General features: G+C 39.4%; 1 protein-coding gene across 1 annotated transcript in view; it reads left to right on the forward strand.

The window, feature by feature from the left end:
* LOC123500119 (stress-activated protein kinase JNK-like) overlaps nucleotides 1-21,325 on the forward strand; it is a 546,161-nt gene that overhangs the window by 489,718 nt on the left and 35,118 nt on the right.

Below are 21,325 nucleotides of genomic sequence, written 5' to 3' on the forward strand. Positions count from 1 at the left end.
ATCTTGTTGTGCCTGGGCCCTGGCAGAAAACGCCAGTACCGAGCCAGTCTTCAGCCTAGGTAGACACATTCGCTCTTGGGTTCTTGGCACAGTGTTGAGACACATGTTGCTAGGCTGTTCTGGGTGCTGAACAGTCTCGGTCTGGGAGTTGTGCCCTCCTTTTTGAGTAGCTGGTTTGCTGCTGGTTAGGCCGTGACGGTGTGGAGCAACAAGCTTGTTCCAGGGGAAAGTAGCTGGTTTGGCTGCATTTCCCGTGTTTTTGCGTTCGTCCTCTCCTTGAGTGGCGGCGCGGAGAGACACGTTATTGTCTTGTCCCAATTGTTTTTTTTTTTTTTTTTTTTTTTTTTTTTTTAGGTGGCCGTGGTCGCTAGTGTGGTTTGGTGGGCGGCTGTGTGCCATCATCATCGTTTTTTTTATAGTTTCTGTAGTATACTGTTTATAGTGGCCGTAGCCACACACTGGTTGTCTGGTGGGAAGCTTCATGCTGTCTCCCAGTCGGTGTGCAGTCATCGTCTGTACGACCTGTTAGCTACGCGTATCTTGACTCCCTGAGTGGCTGGTAGTCACCCGGAGTTGGTAGCTGGGCTTGTGTATACCACCGGATGTGGTATACGCATCGTGTCTCGTAGTAAGCCGTAGGCACGGGGAGTCAGTCTTGACAGGTGCTGGCAAGCATCTGTTACATTAAGTAATATAGTAATATACACCACGCGTCTTGTCCCAGTCTGTGGGCACCTACAGTCTGAGAACAAGACGTGTGGAGAGGCAGTAATACTCCCGTAGAGAAGTGCGTGGAATTTTCCTTGTGGGCAGTTTTCTCTACGGAGTATTAAGGCTTTGCCCGTAACACAACTTATATACTATCTATAAATTCTACTTGGTTTGGTGTTGGAGGAGAAGGAGTTGCTAAGGAGATTCCCTAGCAGTGGTGGAAGTTATACACTGCTGGCGACCTCTTATTTCTGTAGTATTATTTGTCTACTACTAGGGGCTGGGTGTGCAAGGCTCGGGGAAGGAATAGGAGCGTTCGCGTTAGGTGAATGCTTAGTACATACCACCAGAATCTTCATTTCAGATTTAAAAAAAAAAAAAAATCACTTTGCGGGCAATCATATAGAATCCCTTTCTGCTAGTGTTTTCATTGATTAAGATGTGAAAATAATTCGATCATACTTTTTTCGTAAAAAAATCATAGATTGAGTTTCCATTAAGAATTTCAACCAAAGCTTGTGACGATCCATCAAGTACATATTATTTGAATGAAGGCTAAGAAATGCACGTATTTTACCGTATATATATAGTTTTCTTGATTTTTAAATGTATTTGAAAGCACTATGAAGTACTCTTACACGAATTAAAAAGAAAAAAGTGTATTGAAATATTATGTTTTTGCCTGCAGTACGACACTTTCGACAACCAAAACAAACACGGGTGTTTGGCTGCTCCTCAGACCTCCAAGTAGAGCCAGCTTTCTTTTTATCATAACGAGGACACTTAAATATGGAGAAGGACTTAAAGAAGTGGACGGTGGCTAGTCTCAAGCACTACTTGAAGGCACTGGCAATACCACACTCGGGATATTCAAAAGATGCCCTTTTGCACATGGTGGAAAAGGCTACTAACAACCCGCAGCTGACCAGCATCACAGAAGATAATGATGGAGAAGAAACCAACATAAGGAGGAGGACAGTAGAAGTAAATGGGACGTGCATAACTTTTCCTGATCCATATACACTGACTGAATGGGACACTAATCTCATAACATTACCACCTGTGACATCAGCACAATGCCTCAAATATCTACTCTCCAAAATGAGGTGGACATCAGAACGTGCTATAGCGTATGAGAAGGAGAGAGGATACCAACTATTTCTGGATAAGCATGTTACTGATGTCATTCTGAAGCATGGGTTTTTGAGGGTCGACCGGTCAACTCGAGTCCTTGTTTATGGTCCTTCGGTGATTTCAGCGGATCACGATTCGGAAATAAAGTATTGTTTCTCTGTTGTATTACACAAACAATTTCTAAACAACGTAAATGAAATATAGATTAACATAAAGTTTACATGAATCAAATGCATTACTTTTTGTCGAAAAGAAATGCTTACGGATTAAGTTAAGAATATAATGCAAAACTACTGGTACGGCTAATGGTGTTTTCGGCGATCTGGTGCACCGCATTGGTTCGTACGCCTGGCAGGGTGTTTTCAGAATAAAGAAACCACTCTCAGTAGAAATATAATATGTCAATTGTATCTCTTATTTTCTTGTATTATTGCTACATAGACTACACTATTAATGCATCCCCCAATTTTTTACGTTCCTTATAATGATGTGGGGAAGCAAATACGTGTACTATGGATTTCACTTTATATATGGCATATTAGTGCATCACATGCGTTTTGATATATATAAACTACTTCTTTTGAGTTATTTAATATGTTATAAAATTGGTTTCTTGACTAAGAGATTGCATCATTCGTAGTATTAATTAAATAAAAAGTAAATAGCCACCCATGATGCCCGCAAAAGAAAACGGAAAATGACTCATTGGTAACTGAATCGCCTTAACGCGAACGCTCCTATTGGTACATGCTGGCATCATTACCAAATCCTTAGTAGGCACGAGTGAGTGGAGTATCTCGTCGCCTCTCAGGGCAGCTGTGACGCCGTGAGGGAACAGCAGTCTATTAGAGTTTGTACATTGTCAGCAGAAAGAACCTGAGTGTTGCAGTTGCTGTGAAATATAGTGTTGGGGACCACATGTGTGTGTGTGTGTGTTTTTTTTTTTTTAATGCACCTTAACTGAGTATAACTTTTAAGGCATAAATCACATTACTTCAGGGACACCCACCATCTTTGCACTTTCTTTTTTTTCTATGTCTTAGAGAACAAGTACATTCCCCTGTAGCTGTACAGAATACTTACAACACCTTGCAATGAAAATACTTGTGTGGCCACCAAATGAGGAAAAAATAAAGTGAATTTGCCACAGCCTGCATTGCGAGAAAGTGCAGATAACGTTCTTAATTTAACCCTTTAGTGACCGAACCATGAAAAACTTTGAGTACAGACACAAATATTTATGTAATGACTTGTTGAGATCCACTTATGATAATGAAACGAAGAATTTTTTTTTTACATATATTAGAAAAATTACAGTGTGCCCAAAATGGGAACGTTGGACACTTCCGGTACCAAATTATACATATAAACTCAAATTACAAATGTATTATTCAGATAACTAAGAAAACAGATTTGTTATTATTTATTTCAATTTATCCGTACACTGGGTTCATATACAGATCTTTTCATAAAAATATATCCTTTAATACCAAAAGAACAAACAAAAATATCATGTATTTATTTCTCTGTTAGCATCAATGTCTCATTTCTTGTGGAACAGGGCACTGCACCCCTTATGGAGTCTTTTCTCACACTTGACGCAGCTTAGGCGTGTGTTTTTCTTGCACAGAATGCATCTTCCCTGTGGACATTGTTCTAGAAAGTGGTTGACATTGTCATACCTTATTGCTTTGGGCACAGTTGATGTTGGCCCTCCTTTTCTTTTTCTGGGTTCTTGGATTCTTATAAGTGTCCTAGCTATATCCCGCCTGAAATCCTTATGGCTTACTTCAGAGGTAGGGTTTACATACTGGTAGAACCTGAAGCTTGCTACAATGGAGAGGTTCAGCAGCTGAGCAAAGATATTCCAATACCACTTCCTAGAACGCAGTCTTGGCCTGTATGTCGACAACATTTGGTCACACATCCACCCCACCCATGCCTTTATTGTACATGGTTATCAAATAAGGCTGTTGTATATTCTTTTTTCCTTCTTTTTTTACCCATCTGTTTACCTTTTGCATAGGACTGATTCCATAATAATTGCTAGCAACTGTGACAATGCTGTTGTCATTCCACCTGGCACATAAGACTACATCATCCGATCTATAGTCGTATGAACCCTCTCTTTCTTTTCAGCATCTTTCTTTGACATAAGAGGGCACTTTCCGGTGCGATTATCCTAATAGTTCCACAAGCTCGAACACCCTTCTTGGTAAGGTTAACCATCAGTGCATGACTAGTAAAAAAAATTGTCAAAAAACACTACATGCTCATCCTTATTTACCACTGGTTGTAACATGTTCATCACCACCTGAGTTCCCAAGGGCTCTTTTCTATTTTCCTCCTTTGCACAATAGAGAGAAAAGTTATAAGGATATCCATCAGCACTACACATCATCCACATCTTGTACCCAAATCTGACAGGTTTATTTCTTATGAATTGTTTTGCACTGTGTCTTCCACGATAAGGGATCATTGATTCGTCGATGCTCAAGAATTCATGAAAACGCCATGTTTCTGACAATTATCTTTGAGCATTTGAAGCAAGGGTAGGATTTTGGCCATCTTTGAGTCTCCTAAATTGTTGTTGTCAGCTACGTGAAAGTACCTCTTGATGGACTTGAATCTTTCCCTGCTCATTGTCTTTGCAAATATTTGAATTTCTAAGTCCTCACTGGTTGACCAGTAGTCATTCTCAGCAGGAACACTATGATATCCGCTAATTATTAGCAGTCCAAGAAACTTCATCATTTCATCCTCATCAATGCTGAAATTCTTGTCGTTTTGTCCGCTGTGCATACAAGTTTGTTTGCTGTGTTAGATGACTGATCATCTCATCTGTGAAGAAAAGTTTATAGATCTCAAACATGTCTTTTCCTAAATGAACATCACCAAAACCTGAAGGTATGGAATGAGAACCAAGTGAGATATTTTCCTTTTTACGCCATCTTCCTTTTGTTCCAGCCTCTCTGCTACTCACAGCAAAGTGTCAGCGTAGCCTGTGTGTATGGAGTATGGACTTATTGCACCACCTACCACGGAACACAGCCTAACATGTTTCAAGTTTATGAATAAATAAGGGTATTTTGCGAACGTAAGTGCCCAACGTTCCCATTTTGGGAACATGTTATAAAAACAACTACAGTGACAAATCTATAATACAAATTTTGTGCAACGACAAATATTATCAAAGAAGAATCATATCCAGATCATCAAATACAAAGGAACATCTAAAATCACGATATTTCGTAAATAAAGAAATTTTTTCTCGAAGACTATGATTTTTCTCAAAATTTCATAAATACATAACGAAAAAAACAAAAATAAACTTACAGAAAACTAAAATGTTTTAATTTAGTTGAGATAGTTATGCATTCAACATTACATCTCATATGGTATAAACAACAAAAAAATATAAATTAGGCTAGTAAAGTGACGTATTAGTGTTGTTCCCAAAATGGGAACGTTGGACACTAAAGGGTTAAGCACAAGCCACGTACTTTTGTCAGACTGTGTTATTCTCAACAAAGCAGCCTGATTATTCAATAATCTTTAAATAACTCAACTACAGGATTCTGTATTCCTGGACTCAAAATACTGCCTTTAGACACATTGCCTTCTGCCTGTACACTACGCAGTAACAAGTACAACAGCCGCCCAAGATTTGCTTTTTATACATCATGTATGTAAATGTGTAAAGCTGAAATCATCCATACTAGGCCAAATTCATGTGATACAGGAATACCCCGATAACCGAAGGGGTTATGTACCTCAAAGACTATTCGAATAGTGAATCTTTGGTTATTGAAGCAAGTTTTTCATTAAGAATTAATAAAAACAATTTTCTTCAGTATTTACTAGGGTAAGAATAGGAAATCCTGTTACAAACAGTGCGACGAGTAGTTTAAGAGCTTTAGAAAATATTGATATAAAACCGGGAATTATTAGGAAACTTATTCTTGAACTAGACGATAGGAAAGCCAGTGGTCATGATGAGCTACATGCCAGAGTACTTAGGGAGGGTGTAGACAGTATTTCTGAAGCACTTAAGTTAATCTTTGAAAGATCACTTAGGTTTGCTGAGATACCTCAGGACTGGAAGTTAGCTAATGTTACTCCAATATTTAAAAAAGGTAGGAAGGATGATGCGAATAATTATAGACCGATCAGTTTAACTAGTATAGTATGTAAGATACTAGAGAAAATCATTAAGGGTAGTATTTGGGAGCATTTAAATGAGAATAGATTAATTAGAGATACGCAGCATGGCTTTAGATCAGGGAGGTCCTGTCTTACAAATTTGCTCGATATCTTAGAATATATTACCAAGGAGTTAGATGATGGAAATAGCATAGATGTTATATATCTAGATTTTAGCAAGGCGTTTGATAAGGTACCGCATAGGAGGCTAGTGTACAAATTGAGACTACATGGGATAGGGGGTAGGTTAGTTGATTGGATTAGTGAATGGCTTTCTGATAGGAAACAGAGAGTAGTATTAAATGGGGCAATGTCTGAGTGGAAGGAAGTGGTTAGTGGGGTACCCCAAGGATCAGTGCTAGGACCTCTTCTTTTCTTGGTGTACATTAACGATTTAGATATAGGAATTAGTAGCAAAGTATCAAAGTTTGCAGATGATAATCAGATAGCATGTGCAGTACAGGGTGAAAAGGACAATTACAGGATACAACGAGACCTGGACAGGCTGATAGCATGGGCAGACAGGTGGCAGATGGAGTTTAATTCTGATAAGTGTCAGGTTATGCATTTAGGTAAAGACAACACAAACTTTAACTATGAGATGGAGGGATGTTGGCTAGAGGCAGTAGAGGAAGGAAAGGATTTAGGAGTAGTGATAGACAGGACTATGAAATTTTCAAAGCAATGTTTAGAAGCAAGAAATAGGGCAAATAGGATCCTGGGTTTTATAAATAGAAATGTTAGTTATAAAAGTAAGGATGTGGTGCGTAGCTTATATAATTCCTATGTTAGGCCCCATTTAGAGTATTGCATACAGGCCTGGTCACCCCACTATAGGCAGGATATCAACATGTTAGAAGCAGTTCAGAGAAGAGCAACTAGGATGATACCAGCATTAAAGCACCTGGAGTATAGAGATAGATTAAAGGAATTAAACATGTTTTCATTTGAGAGGAGATGTATAAGAGGGGATATGATAGTTATTTAAAATGTTCTCAGATACAAACTACATAGATGTGAGATCTTTCTTTACCTTAGAGGAGGGAAATAGGACTAGAAATCATGGCAGGAAGATTAGAAAGCAAGGCTGCAGGTTAGATATAAGAAAATATTTCTTTAGTCATAGGGTGGTAGACTTCTGGAATGCATTGCCAGAAACGGTTGTAAATAGCACTAGTTTGACAATGTTTAAAAACAGATTAGATAAGCACTTAAATTTATTAGATTTATAATTATGTATAGCACTGCATGATAGTTTTTATAAGAAATTTACTATAGTTAAATAAGACATGATCCCCATGTATGGGGACCACAAATTGTAGAGGATTTCGCTGCAGGACTTAGCCCTGTTAATGGGCCAAATATTTAGAATTAGTATATAATGTATTGTGTACTTGTAAGTGTATCTTTAAGTACTGATGACGAGGTCGCTGTGTGACTGATACAGGATAACCTAGATGGGCCCTGGTGGCCCTTTGTTATCCTATTATTTATGTTATGTTATATGTTATATGTTATGTTAAAAGGAGACAATACGTTCCAAGCACTCTCCTGACTTCCATTAGCTATCTACCTCCTCCCCCCCAAGAAAAGCATAACAAAACACAAAATATCTTGTTTTCTTTGGAAATTTATTACAAATGAAATAACATAACATGCATGGTGGTCTGCAGCCAGGCAGGCATCAGCCAGAATGCTTAGGTGAGTGTTGGTAAACAGCTTTGTGGGTCACTGTGGAGGCAGCCTGGGAGGGAGGCAGCAATGTTGCCACATCAGAATCTGAAGTCTCAATTTCTGCAACTTATCTGAGGTTTTGGAAAGTTTTGTGGATGTTTTGGAGGGTTAGAGTCGACTAGTTAGAGAATTTCAAGTTCACTAGACCTTTCTTGTTTGGAGCTGAGAATCTGCAGTCTTGCTAAAAAGTGTAATGATTGGAGACGACTGAGAGGTGCTTGCAGATGACACAGAGAAACATTTTGGCTTGAAAAAATCAGAGACTAGTCTGCTTTGCCAAAACTTTTTTCTGTTTGTGTAGTTCTTTATAACAGGTGATATTAGATTGATTCTGAATTTTAAAACTGCTTTCAGCATTTGGGTTAACATTGTATATGAGGTCACACAGCTCATGAGGTCACACAGCTCATTTCTTTCTTGATTATGAGTTCCAGACTCGGAAGGGAGAGTGAGGGGATTGTTGTTGGCGTGTCAGGTTTATTTTCGTCATTTTTTCTCTGTTCTTCAAGTTCCAAGAGATCCTCTGTTGTCATTTCCTTGTCGTGCAAGTCCAGAAGCTTGTCAACATCATCCAAAAGCACCTTTTCGTCATCGCCAAGCTTTGCGCTATTAGCAAGATCAGCAATTTCTTTTGTGAGGACGGAATGGTCTGGCACTGAAAATCCACAGAAATCATGCACTATCTCTGGCCATACCTTGCCCCAAACTGTTCATGGTCGCATGAGAAACTTCATCCCATGCAGCACCAATATTATCTAGTCCATTTTTTATGTTGTAAGACCTCCAATACTCTCGGACACTAATGCCTAGTTCATCAGTGGCATGAATCATGTCTGTAATTGTGTGCCTTGTATAATAAGCCTTGAATGTGGCAATTATGCCTTGATCACAAGGCTGAAGAAGGGAAGTGGTGTTCAGAGGCATAAAAGTGACTTCAGTGTTGTCACACCAGTTTGTCATGGCATGAGGATGACCAGGGGCATTGTCTAAGATGAGGAGAGCTTTGTTTGCTAAATCATGCTGTGCAGTATACCGAGAGATAAAAGGAGAAAGGTAATTGAAAATGTAGTTATAGATAATAGAAGAATCGACCCACGCAGATTTGTTTGCTCGCCAGATCACAGGCAGTGTAGATTTGTGCGTATTTTTCAGTGCCCGAGGATTCTCAGAAGTGTAAACCAACAATGGTTTGAGTTTTAGATCACCCTCAGAATTGCCTCCTAAAAGTAAAGTTAATCTGTCTTTTGCAGCCTTAAACCCTGGAGCACTTTTCTCTTTTTTGAACAAGTAGGTCCTGAACACAAACCACATACATAGATTAATTTTAATATATATATATATATATATATATATATATATATATATATATATATATATATATATATATATATATACAGTAAGATTGGTCATCTCGCAGTAAATTGGTACTGGACTATCGGCCGCGAGATGAATAACCGCGAGATGAGCGATATTGAAATACATGTAAATAGCATAATTGGTTCTTAGGTATGGTACATGATCATCCTATAACTCGAAATAACCGTCCAAAAACACAAAATATTTTGCTGAAAATTGTTCACATAAACGAGGTTATGCATAATCTGTATGTTAATAAACAATATTAAACACTTTTCAACATAATAATAAAGGTTAAAATATTTTCTACTTACGTTACGAGAGAGTGTGACTGGCTTGAGTGGCCTGGCGTGGTAGTAGTGGGGAGCCGTGACTACTGGCTACTTGCTCCCTTCTCCACTGTTTGTGCATCACCCCCAGCACTGAGTGCAACCTCAGCTTCAAAGCCATCAAAATCCAGAGCGATGTCATCTTCCTGTAAAAGGCCCAGCAGGTCATCGACATCCTCTTCATCTTCACCTGGTTCAGCTGTTACGTTAGCTAGAGCATTGGCAGCCTGTGATTGACTGAAGTATCCTGTGATCAGTGACTGGTGGCGAGCATTAACACGAGACATGTAGAGGTCTTTATAAATGTTCATCACTTGATCAAGAGATGGCTGTAATATGCTGCGTGGATATGGGCGCCTGTCATATTCCTCCAGTTGTTCAGTCAGCCGTGAGAAGGTCATGAGAATCTCCGTCAGTTGCCCAGTTGTCGGTTCGCCTGGCTGAACATTTTGCTCCTGCTGTCCATCCTCTTCAGGATCATCTTGAGCTTCATCTTCCTCAAGCATCTCCTCAATAGTAGCCTCCTGTTGATGGATACCAATAATTTCTTGCAAGTCACTGGCCTCCACAGCCGAAAAGCCAGGTGCAGGGATCAGACGTGCAGCTTCTACAGTCTGCGAGAGTGTGGTGGCTTCCTGCTGGTGCTCACGCACAGCTGTTCCGACCTCACCTAACAAAAACTTCCAAGCGTGTAACACTTTAGCTTTGTTTATTTTCTGCCAGGCCTTCACAATGCGGTCAACAGCATCCTTAAGGTTGTAGTTTTTCCAAAACTGGTTCACAGTTAACACTTCTCGGGTCTGAGATGGTGGTGGGTCTGAACTGGTGCTGGCGATCGGTTCATTGGGCTCATCCTGGTCACGTACATTTAGCTCAGCCTCAATCCTCTCTAGTTCTTGTAGTGAGTCAGTCTTGACATGCATGTCATCATAGAGAGACTGATAATAAAAGAGCTTGACGTTGCAGATGAACTCTTTATCAAGAGGCTGTAGAAGTGATGTTGTATTAGGCGGGAGGAAGACAACTTCTACATTAGGATGACGCCCTATTAGGAATTTACCATGCCCCGGAGCATTATCCATACATAGCAGCACCTTGAGATCTATATTCTTCCTCTTGCAATAACTCTGGGCATCAGGGACAAAATGATTGTCAAACCAGTCAGTGCACAGTGCCGACGTGACCCAGGCCGCCTTATTACTGGCCCAATAAACATTAAGCTGGTTCATATTGCAATTCCTGTATGCTCTAGGCTTAGCAGAGCGATAGATGACTTGGGGCTTCATCAAACACTCGCCACTTGCATTAGCTGTGAATAAAACAGTAATGCGGTCCTTGGAAGGCTTCACACCCCTAGCTTGTCTTTCATTCTTGGCGATGAGGGTTGATTTTGGTGCCCGCTTCCAGTAAATCCCAGTTTCATCACAGTTAAAAATCTGGTCACGGCTGTAACCGCCTTCAGTCACAAGACGTTGAAAAATCTCTGGGTAAGTTCTGGCTGCTTCCTCATCTGGTGATCTGCTTTCACCATGCTTCAGGGCATACTTAACTTCATATCTTTTCTTAAATGCTACTAGCCAGCCTACAAAAGCCGCAAAATGGGGTGGACGGTTAACATTTTTCTTATGGCACACTGAATCAAAGTACAGCCGTGCTTGTGATCTTATTGCAGGGCCAGAAAGATCACCCTTCTCTCGATCCCTTCTGATTACCCATTCATTTAGGTAATGTTCCATGATTGCAAGCAATCTGTTGCGCTGTGAAGTATCAGCCAGTGTGCGTGCTGAGGGAAACCGAGAAAACATCTTCACGGAAGCAGCCAAGTTTTCTTTATTTTTGCGCACTGATCGTACTGTTGATTCAGGACAGTTAAACTTACGCATTATGTCACATGTTCTTGCACCATTGTTCATCATCTGAACCATTTCTTTCTTTTCCTGGAGAGTATATTTTCTGAGCTTCACTCCCTTTCGATATTCACGCTTCTCACGTCTACCACGTTTTTCACCAGAGTTTCCACCACGATTTCTGCCACTACCACTCACAGAACTCATGTTCCTTGTTATTTCAAGTTATTGTACTGCCACTAGAATGTTTTCACTTTAACAACAAAAGTAAATATGCACCACAACACAACAAAATCGCAAAATTGTTGTTGACCCAGCTTCTGCCCTGATGTGACCGACCCAAGCCAACCATTAAACTGGCGCGCCAGCCTATGCGCATGCGCGAGATGTTCATTTACCACCACTAGATGGCAGAAGGTGGGAAATTTGAAAGAGGCGCGAGATGCTAAATTCGCGAGATGACCGTTCATACTGTATATATATATATATATATATATATATATATATATATATATATATATATATATATATATATATATCGTCGTTTCACGTAAAATTTTCATGGAGTATGCTGCCCAATTACATATCCCGTAAAATTTTCATAGAATAAGCTTAGCCCATAGGGAAAAAACATGTAGTTTAATCAAACAAACTTTACTAACCTGTTAGGTATTTTCTTCCAATATAACCTGGTCTCATTGATGTTGAGCACTTGTTCTGGAGTGTAGTCACCTTCATCGATTATTTTCTTGAGCAATTCAGGGTAAGCTGCAGCTAGCTTGGTATCAGTTGAAACAGATTCACCCTGAAGCTTGACATAGCGAAGTGATGTCCTCTTCCGAAACTGATCAAACCACCCCTGCTTGCCTTGAATTCCTCCTGGTATATCCAAAAGGGAATGCCAGATAGAGTGTGCTTTTTCTTGAATTATGGCTTGGCTCAGAGGTTGGTGTTTTTAAACTTTATCTTCTATCCAAGTGAATAGATAGTAGGCATTCCGTTCATTCCATCCTGGCATCCCTGGTTCTCGTCACCATCATCGACTGAGAATTGGCAACTTTTGTAGCCATTTCCTTATATTTCTCTTTCTCCTTGATGGTAGCCACCGTTGATACTGGCATCCCAAGCTCATGCCCAATCTTGGTAGGCCCAGCACCTGTCTCGTGTCTCTTCACAACTGCCAGTTTCATAGTTAGTGTGTTACATTTGTGCTACCCTTTCTGCTTTTTACCAGCAGGAAGGGAAAGGGATGAACTACGCTTGGGCATTTTGCAAAACCTGAAGGCATAGAACAGGAAAAAAAGCACGAAGCACTGGAAAAATGCCACAGATACTCTCAGTACAATGGAAGACACACAAGTAAACTGAGAGTGGGAAAACAGATGCACGGAAAACAAAACCCGCCTGCATGACCATGCGCGCCACCTCGCGCCAAACGAAATTCGGCAGCAATTTCAAGTTCAGAAGAGCGAAGCAGACCATTTGGATTGCAAAAATGTTCCCTAATTTTTTATATTCAATAGAGTAAATCTTCAGTTATCAAACCTTCAAATAGCAGGGTATTCCTGTATATTACTAGTGGTTTACGTGGCTATAAGTTCCTCTTTATGTAGTACCTAAGCATCTATATGTCCCTTATACACACAGTATCTGAATAACTGCCCTATATCAACCTTCCTGCCTAGTATAGATGATGATTCGTAATGGTATTTATCGATGTGCTTACCTTATGTATGAAATACAGATGTGATAACAGTTGAGTTGGTGATCTATGCAGTCCTCTTCTCCCTGGGCTCAGCTGAAAGCATTGGAACATTCGCGCTGGTGCCACATCTCCACACAAACAAAGCATCTAACCTTAGCAAAGGAAAATTTCTCAATTCTACTACTTCCACATTCAAATACAGGGGATCCACTTAATTCGACCGTTTGCAGTTCGAATTATCGCCAATTCGAACTCAGTTAATTAATACCCAATCCTCAAGGTTCGACCGACTGACTCACCAATTTGACATTCATATCTCGCACGCCACTCACCCGGTTAAATCCGCTGCCAGCCCATGAGGCAGAACTGTGCGTCACTTCCTCTGCCTAACTCTCACCCCAGCTGTCATCCAGGCAGGCCACTCTCCGCCATTCCTCCTGCCTCCACGCCGCTTTGACCATGCCGCGCAAAGCCACCTCCAGCCCCAGCCCTAAGAAGCACAATTTCCTGCCTTTCAAAGATAAGCTTGAGCTTATAAGAAAGTGTGAGGCAGGTATAGCTCTCAGTGTCATTGCAGCACAAATGGGTGTCCCTAGATCAACAGTATCAAAAATTTGGAAGAACAGGAACAAGTACCGCGAGACCACTGCACCAACAACTTTTTTGCAAGTTTTTTTATTTCCAAAAATGTACTGTACAGCACCCTAATGTGTTTAATAAAAAAAGTTAAATATAAATGAAGCCTTTAATAGTACTGATTTAGTCTAAGTTAGTGTTTTTTAGAGGTTACAGTGATGTTTTAGGGAGTCTAGGCTGGAGGTTGGTCCCTATCCCCTCTAATTCTTAAGTATCTTATGGGAAAAATTGCTTCATGATTCGAATAAACGCTGATTCGACTGCTAAAAAACCACCCTAGCCCCAATGAATTGCGAGGGTCCCCTGTTGAAGAAATATACAGTGGAGACTCAATATTCAAACTTAATTCGTTCCAAATGGTCGTTCGAGTATTAAAAAGTTTGACTATTGATACCTATAAATCAGGTAATTCATTTCAGCCATTGCCAAACCCAAGTTTAGAAAAAAAGGCAACGGTTTAATTTTGCAGTCGCAGCTAGCATTGGTGCTCAGAAGCAGGGTTAGCCTGTCTTTCATGGGCTTGTGTCCTGGTAAACACTTCTCTTCCTTTGTTATATAGATCATTTTTTTTTTTTTTTCCAAAACAGGCCAGTTTCATCACAATTAACCCCAAAAACTCAGAGATGTTGGGATTTTTAGCTCATGCTAACTCAGGAGGTTTGGTGAGAAACACACAAAATAGCCTGTATTCACATACTGATTACACTTGGAAATTCAATAAATGAGTGAGAAAAAATAGTGTTCTGCCCACAAGCAACTCTTCCTCTTTGCAATGCAAAAAACCAGAAGTCTCTAGATGCTATGGTTACCAAAATATCACAGGTTGAATGAGGTGATATCATCGGTATACGTGGTCTTGCGTCCGATCAGATCCAGCGGCCTTGGCTAGAGCGATAGAAAACGGGTCCCTTGTATCTTCTCTCTCTCTCTCTCTCTCTCTCTCTCTCTCTCTCTCTCTCTCTCTCTCTCTCTCTCTCTCTCTCTCTCTCATTGGAAGTGTACAATTTCCCCTCCAAGATGAGAGAGAGAGAGAGTGTGTGTGTATTTACCTAGTTGTAGTTTTACAGGGCCTGGGCTTTATGCTCGTGTGGCCCCGTCTCCATATCTACACTTATCCAATCTTACTTTAAAAGTGTGCACACTCGTTGCAGACACTACTTCTTCATCTAAACTGTTCCACGTCTCAATACATCTCCGCGGGAAACTATATTTTTTAATATCTCTCAGACATCTTCCCTTTCTCAGCTTTTTACTATGCGATCTTGTGCTTCGGATGTCATATTCTTCTCTCAAGATCAGTTTCTCATTATCCTCTTGGTCCATTCTGTTGATCAATTTATAGACTTGTATCAGGTCTCCCCTCTCCCTTCTTTGTTCCAAGGTTGGTAGATCCATAGCCTTTAGTCTCCTCATATGTCATCCCTTCAAGTTCTGGGACCATTCTTGTAGCCATTTTTTGTAGCCTCTCTAATTTTCTTATGTGTTTCTTTTTATGAGTGGTTAGAGAGAGATTAGAAAATTTGTTGTTTTTGTGTGTGTGTGTGTGTGTGCGCGCGCGCGTGTGTTGTCATTGCTCTCCAGGCTGTTTCTGGAAGACGGACAACACAGCGGGAGGAGGAGGAATCCTTGATAAGGCATAAACTGAACTTTCAGAGGTCACATCGAGCTACAAAGTACATCATTGTATTCAGAATAACAAAGAGAAAATAATGATTAGTATTCAAATAGTTTTCTGACAATTTCTAGGTTTACCATTTTTAGCCGTCATAGCAAATGGGAAAATAGTTTAAGCGCCGGAAGGAAAGGGTTAATAGAATCTGCTGACAGTAGACAGTAGATGGAGTCAAGATGGTGGCGAGCAATGCTATTAGTTTTCTTACCTCTCTCGTGTCTGTGAATAATATCCAGCTTCACTTCGAGAATAAGAGACTTCCTGGTCGTCTTAGCAATGCTAGGCGACATTGCAGGGCTGGTTGCAGGGGGTTTGGTGGCATGTTGAGTGTGAGATGACAAGTTGGTGTTGGACCCTTTTTTTTTGTTTTGAACTAGGAGCGGGGAAGGGTAAGGGAGTGAGTGGTGCATGTTTTGTCCAAGAGAAGTGCTGGTGTGTTTAAAAAGCTTGTCGGATTGCGTGATATGGCGGGGCTTTCAAATTTGGAAAAAATTATCTGGATAAAATTTCATTAAAGTGAGTTTGGTGCTTGTTATACGAGCAGATGGTAGTAAAAGAAAATGTTCGTTGTAGCGAAATTTTGTTGTGTGAACGTTCGTTAAGCAGGGGTTCCCTGTGTTTGCTTAACCCCTTCGCGCCAGATGTTAAAAAAGCTTGCCTGTATGATATACGGGTGGTAGTGCCCGGCGGGAAACTCGTACAAGCTTGTCATACTTGTCGTCTTTGTGTATTATGCTGCTATTTTTTAGTCACTATATCGCCTTCGAAGAGGAAAGTGGACGCTTCTCTCTACGGAGAAAAAGAGAGAGAGAGTGACATTTGCTAATATTTTAGACACAAGTGGGACGCATGTAGCTTATCTTTTGAGAGGAAGAGGGGGAGGGAGGGAAGGAGAGGAAACGAAGGAGGAGAGAGAGAGAGAGATTAGAAAATTTGTTGTTTGTGTGTGTGTGTGTGTGTGTGTGTGTGTGTGTGTGTGTGTGTGTGTGTGTGTGTATTTACCTAGTTGTAGTTTTACAGGGCCTGGGCTGTATGTTCGTGTGGTCCCGTCTCCATATCTACACTTATCCAATTTTTTTTTAAAACTATGTACACTCTTTGCTGACACCACTTCCTCACTCAAACTGTTCCAAGTCTCAACACATCTTTATGGAAATTAAATTTTTAACATCTCTCAGACATCGTCCCTTCCTTAGTTTCTTACTATGCGATCTTAAGCTTCTAAAGTCATATTCTTCTCTCAGGATCAGTTTCTCATTATCCACTTCATCCATTCCGTTAATCAATTTATAAACTTGTATCAGATCCCTCTCTCTTCTCTGCTCCAAGGTTGGTAGATCCATTGCCTTTAGTCTCTCCTCATATGCCATCCCTTTAAGTTCTGGAACCATTCTTGTAGCCATTTTTTTGTAGTCTCTCTAATTTTCTTATGTGTTTCTTTTTATTGGGAGTCCACACAACTCCTGCATATTCCAATCTAGGTCTTATTTTAGTACTTATCAATTTCTTCGTCATTTCCTTGTCCATATAGTGAAATGCTACTCCAATATTCCTTAGCAAATTATAAGTCTCTCTGAAAATTCTATCAATATGGCTTACTGGTTGATTATTTTCTTCCATTGTCACTCCCAAGTCCTTTTCCTTTTTTACTTTTTCTAGTTCTACTCCATCTCCCATCTTATAGATTTCCACTGGTCGTCTTTCACTTTTTCCCATTTCCATGACATGGCTTTTGTCCACATTGAATTCCATCTCCCATTTTTTGCTCCATTTCCAGATCTTGTTTAAGTCTTCCTGTAGTATTTCACAATCCTCTTTTTGTTTAATGACTCTGCACAGTTTCGCATCGTCCGCAAACAGATTTATGTAGCTGTTCACTCCCTCTGGCATGTCATATATATATAAGAGAAAAAGTATTGGTGCCAATACTGACCCCTGTGGCACTCCGCTGTCTACTGTTCTCCACTTGGACTTCATATCTTTAACTATTTTTAAGCCACCCTTCTCCTCTAACTTCCATAGTAATCTTTCATGTGGCACTTTATCAAAAGCCTTTTTTAGATCTAAATAAATACAGTCAACCCATCCCTCTCTCTTTTGTACTTTATCAACTATTCTAGAGTAGAAACTCAATAAATTTGTCACACATGACCGACCTTTTCTAAAACCAAATTGGCTATTTGATAATATTTTGTTGTCTTCAAGAAACTCAATCCATTGCTTCCTTATTACTTTTTCACATATCTTGCATATTACACTAGTTAGTGATACCGGTCTGTAATTTAAAGGTTCTTCCTTCCTTCCGCTCTTATATATGGGAACCACCTCAGCTCTTTTCCACTCCACTGGCACTGTTCCATTTTCTATTGAGCATTTTATGATGTTGTATATTGGACTTGCTAGTTCTTCCCTACATTCTTTCAGTATTCTGCCTGAGACTTCATCCGGTCCCATTGCCTTTTCCTCATCCAATTCCGTCATCAACTTTTTTATTTCAAGCTTGGTTACTTTAATCTCTTTCATATAGACAGTCTCTCTATTACCCTGTGGTCTTTCAAATTTGGATTCCTTAGTAAAGACCTCATGAAATTTACTATTTAACAGTTCTGCCATACTTTTTGGGTCTTCCACCATTCCATTTTCTCCTTTTAACCTTTCTATTGTTTCTTTTTGTCTTATTTTTCCATTTATGAATCTGTAGAACAATTTTGGTTGTTCCTTACATTTTTCGACAATGTCCTTTTCATAGTTCTTTTCTTCTTCCTTTCTCACCTTAGCATATTCATTTCTTGCTGTTTTGAAGTTTTCCTTATTTTCTGGATTTCTGTTTCTTCTCCACCTTTTCCATGCTCCATCTCGTTTCTCCTTTGCCCTAGCACATCTTGCATTAAACCAATCTTTCTTTCCTTCTTCTTTAGGTCTATATTTCGGAACATATTCCTGACCCCAGTTTTGTATATTTCCAAAAATAAGTTATATTTCTCTTGAACCGTTAATGAGTTTTCCATCTCCTCCCAGTTTACGTTTTAAAATAGTTCTTGAGATTCTCAATATCAGCCTTTCTGTAATTTAATCGGTCTCCTTTGTATGATTCATCTCTATCTTCCTTTCCTTCTTCTATATCCATTTCTAATATTACATGGTCACTCTTTCCCAATGGGCACTTGTATCTTATATCATCGTTAATTGGTATATCCCTTGTAAAACTAGGTCTAATCTTGCCGGCTCATCATTTCCTCTGAATCTTGTGTTTTCCTTTACTCTTTGGACCATCAAATTATCTATCATTAGGTTCAGGAATCTATCTCCCAGGCATCTTCCCCATACCACTTTCATAATTTTCCCAGTCTACCTCCTTACAGTTGAAATCTCCTACCAATATCACTTTTCTCCTTTCCTTAATGATTCTTGTAAGACTCCTTATTGTGTCATCTATCATGTCTCTATATTCTTGGTTAGTCCATGAGTTTGTTTTGGTGGCACATATGTTCCAATGATTGTTAACTCCTTTTGTTAATATGCATCTTAACATACAGTATTTCTGATTTTCCTTCCCCAAACTCCACTTGATTTACCACTATCTCCTTCCTTAACATCATCATGACTCCTCCTCCTCCTTTACCCACTCTGTCTCTCCTCCATATATTATACCTTTTATCTATGTCTATTTTTATTGCCTCATTTAACTTTGTTTCCACCAGGCATACAATATCTGGTTCTTCTTTCTTTATGTAATCTCTTAATTCTAATTTACTAGATAAAATCCCATCTATGTTTGTATACATCATTTTAATCTCTTGTTCTTATCATTTTTAGTTAAACTTGCTCCATTCTTTTCTCTTCTTTCTCTTTTATATACCATTTCCTTATCCTGTCTCCTATAATTCTCCAAAAATGCCTTCTTCTCCTCCTCTGACCTTTCATTATTTTTCTCTTGCTTCTGCCACCAGTTCATTGTGTCTCTTCCTTTCCTCCTCGTTTCTATTTTTCTTTATATATATATATATATATATATATATATATATATATATATATATATATATATATATATATATATATATATCTTTGCAACCTTCTGTTTCTCTGAGTTTTGTTTTTCTATATAGTACGTCTTCTGCTGCTGCTTGTGATTTTAGTAATATCTTAATTGGTCTCACTGTTCCTTCTTGATATGGTCCCATTCTATGGATTTCTTCTACTTCCTCTTCTAAGTTCTGTCTATCTTCGTCATTCAGATGTTTTAGTAGGTCTTTTACTGATTTCATTTCGTCTTTTTCCCTTCTTGGTCTATATTTAACACTTTTTCTTTCAGTCCAAAAATGATTACACTCTTCTTTTTTTTTTTTTTTTTTTTTTTTGAATGTTACAAGGCACGCATGTAACTTATCTTTCGAGAGGAGAGGGGAGGAGGGAAGGGAGATAGGAGATGGAGAGAGAGAGAGAGAGAGAGAGAGAGAGAGAGAGAGAGAGAGAGAGAGAGAGAGAGAGAGATGGGAACAGTCTATGCCATTGAGTAATTATAGACACAAGGCGGGACGCATGTAGCTTATCTTTAGTGATTGATGGAGACGAAGATGGTGGGAGGAGCACTAGGATTTCAAGGACAGCATACGGCGTGTGTAGTTGGTATCCAACACACTATACGGGACAACTGAACTGAAGAAAGCTCAGAAAAGAAATATGACGCCTACGTAGGCGTCACCGTATATGCTACTGGGGCTTCATGACGCCTACATAGGCGTCACCGTATTGAAGGGGTTAAGGATGATGTTGAGAGACGAGCATACAGCCCTATGTCACAGCTAGGGCCACTCACTTACATCCAACACCCTTGAGAGACAATTAAAAGAGTTCTAAGGTACTGAAAAATGCACAAACTTGCTCAATGATACTGGACAATAAAAACAGTGTTCACTAGCGTTGGCTGGACTTTTTTTTACAACTGCCTGCCATAGCAATGCTGCCATCTATTGGCTGTTTGTGGAAGTGGGCATTGTTTAAATTCATTTGTTGGCTGTCTTAACTCAAGTTATTAAATTATTATCTGGACAATGTCCAGATTAACCAAGACCAGATAACAAGGGTGGAGTGTATTTACCTGTGTTACACTAGGGGTGATTACAAAAATTACTTACCTATATATGTTAGTCACATCAAACACAAAATTGCACAATTTCCTTAAATGAACATCTTCACTTAACAAATTATTTATTTCCAAACCTGAGCATGGAATATTTACCACAAAGGTGATTCGTTAGCAGACACTACACCAACATGTGTCATTCTGTCTGTATGTGATTACCATCACAAACACAAACTCTGTCTTGGGCAGGTATGTGACTCCACCTCCTTGTCTCTATCCTGAGACTGTGTGACATTAGTCTTGATCTGGAGAATGACTTGTGATAGTAGTTTGGTATATATGCATTAGTAGTGTATAGTTTGTGCGCTGTTAACATTAGATTAAGGTCGTTTTTATATACATTTTTATTACAATTTTTGGGGTGTCTCTGATGACTTGTTTTACCTTTTCTAAAGGGTCATTTTTGAGCTATAATGATATTTCATTAAACAGAAACCTATACTCCTGAGTGTTCTCTCATCTACACAGATCATATACCACATAGAAGGGTTGCTCCATATCTATATTATTTAATTTGTGTGTTAAGAAATTTATCTTTCTCTTTCTTACGAACTTTACCACTTTCAATCATACACAAGTTTATGCTAATGTTTTTCTTTACTCCTATCAAACGCTTCATCATGGTGTTGTATTGTCTTTAAAGCTTTCTATTTTAATAATCATCCATGATTTGCAACTGTTTAGGAGTATTGACATCACTGCTACATCGAACACTATTTTCTTGTACATAAATGACATTTGCGTATAGCCCACACAAAAGACTGAAAATTTGTTAAGTTGACTGCCTCTTAGGCAGCCTTGTGTAAGTTAACCTCTTCACTCCGGGCAACTGAAAACGTCTTGGCACCATATCCA

Source organism: Portunus trituberculatus, chromosome 50 (assembly GCF_017591435.1).
Source record: "Portunus trituberculatus isolate SZX2019 chromosome 50, ASM1759143v1, whole genome shotgun sequence".
Taxonomy (NCBI): domain Eukaryota; kingdom Metazoa; phylum Arthropoda; class Malacostraca; order Decapoda; family Portunidae; genus Portunus; species Portunus trituberculatus.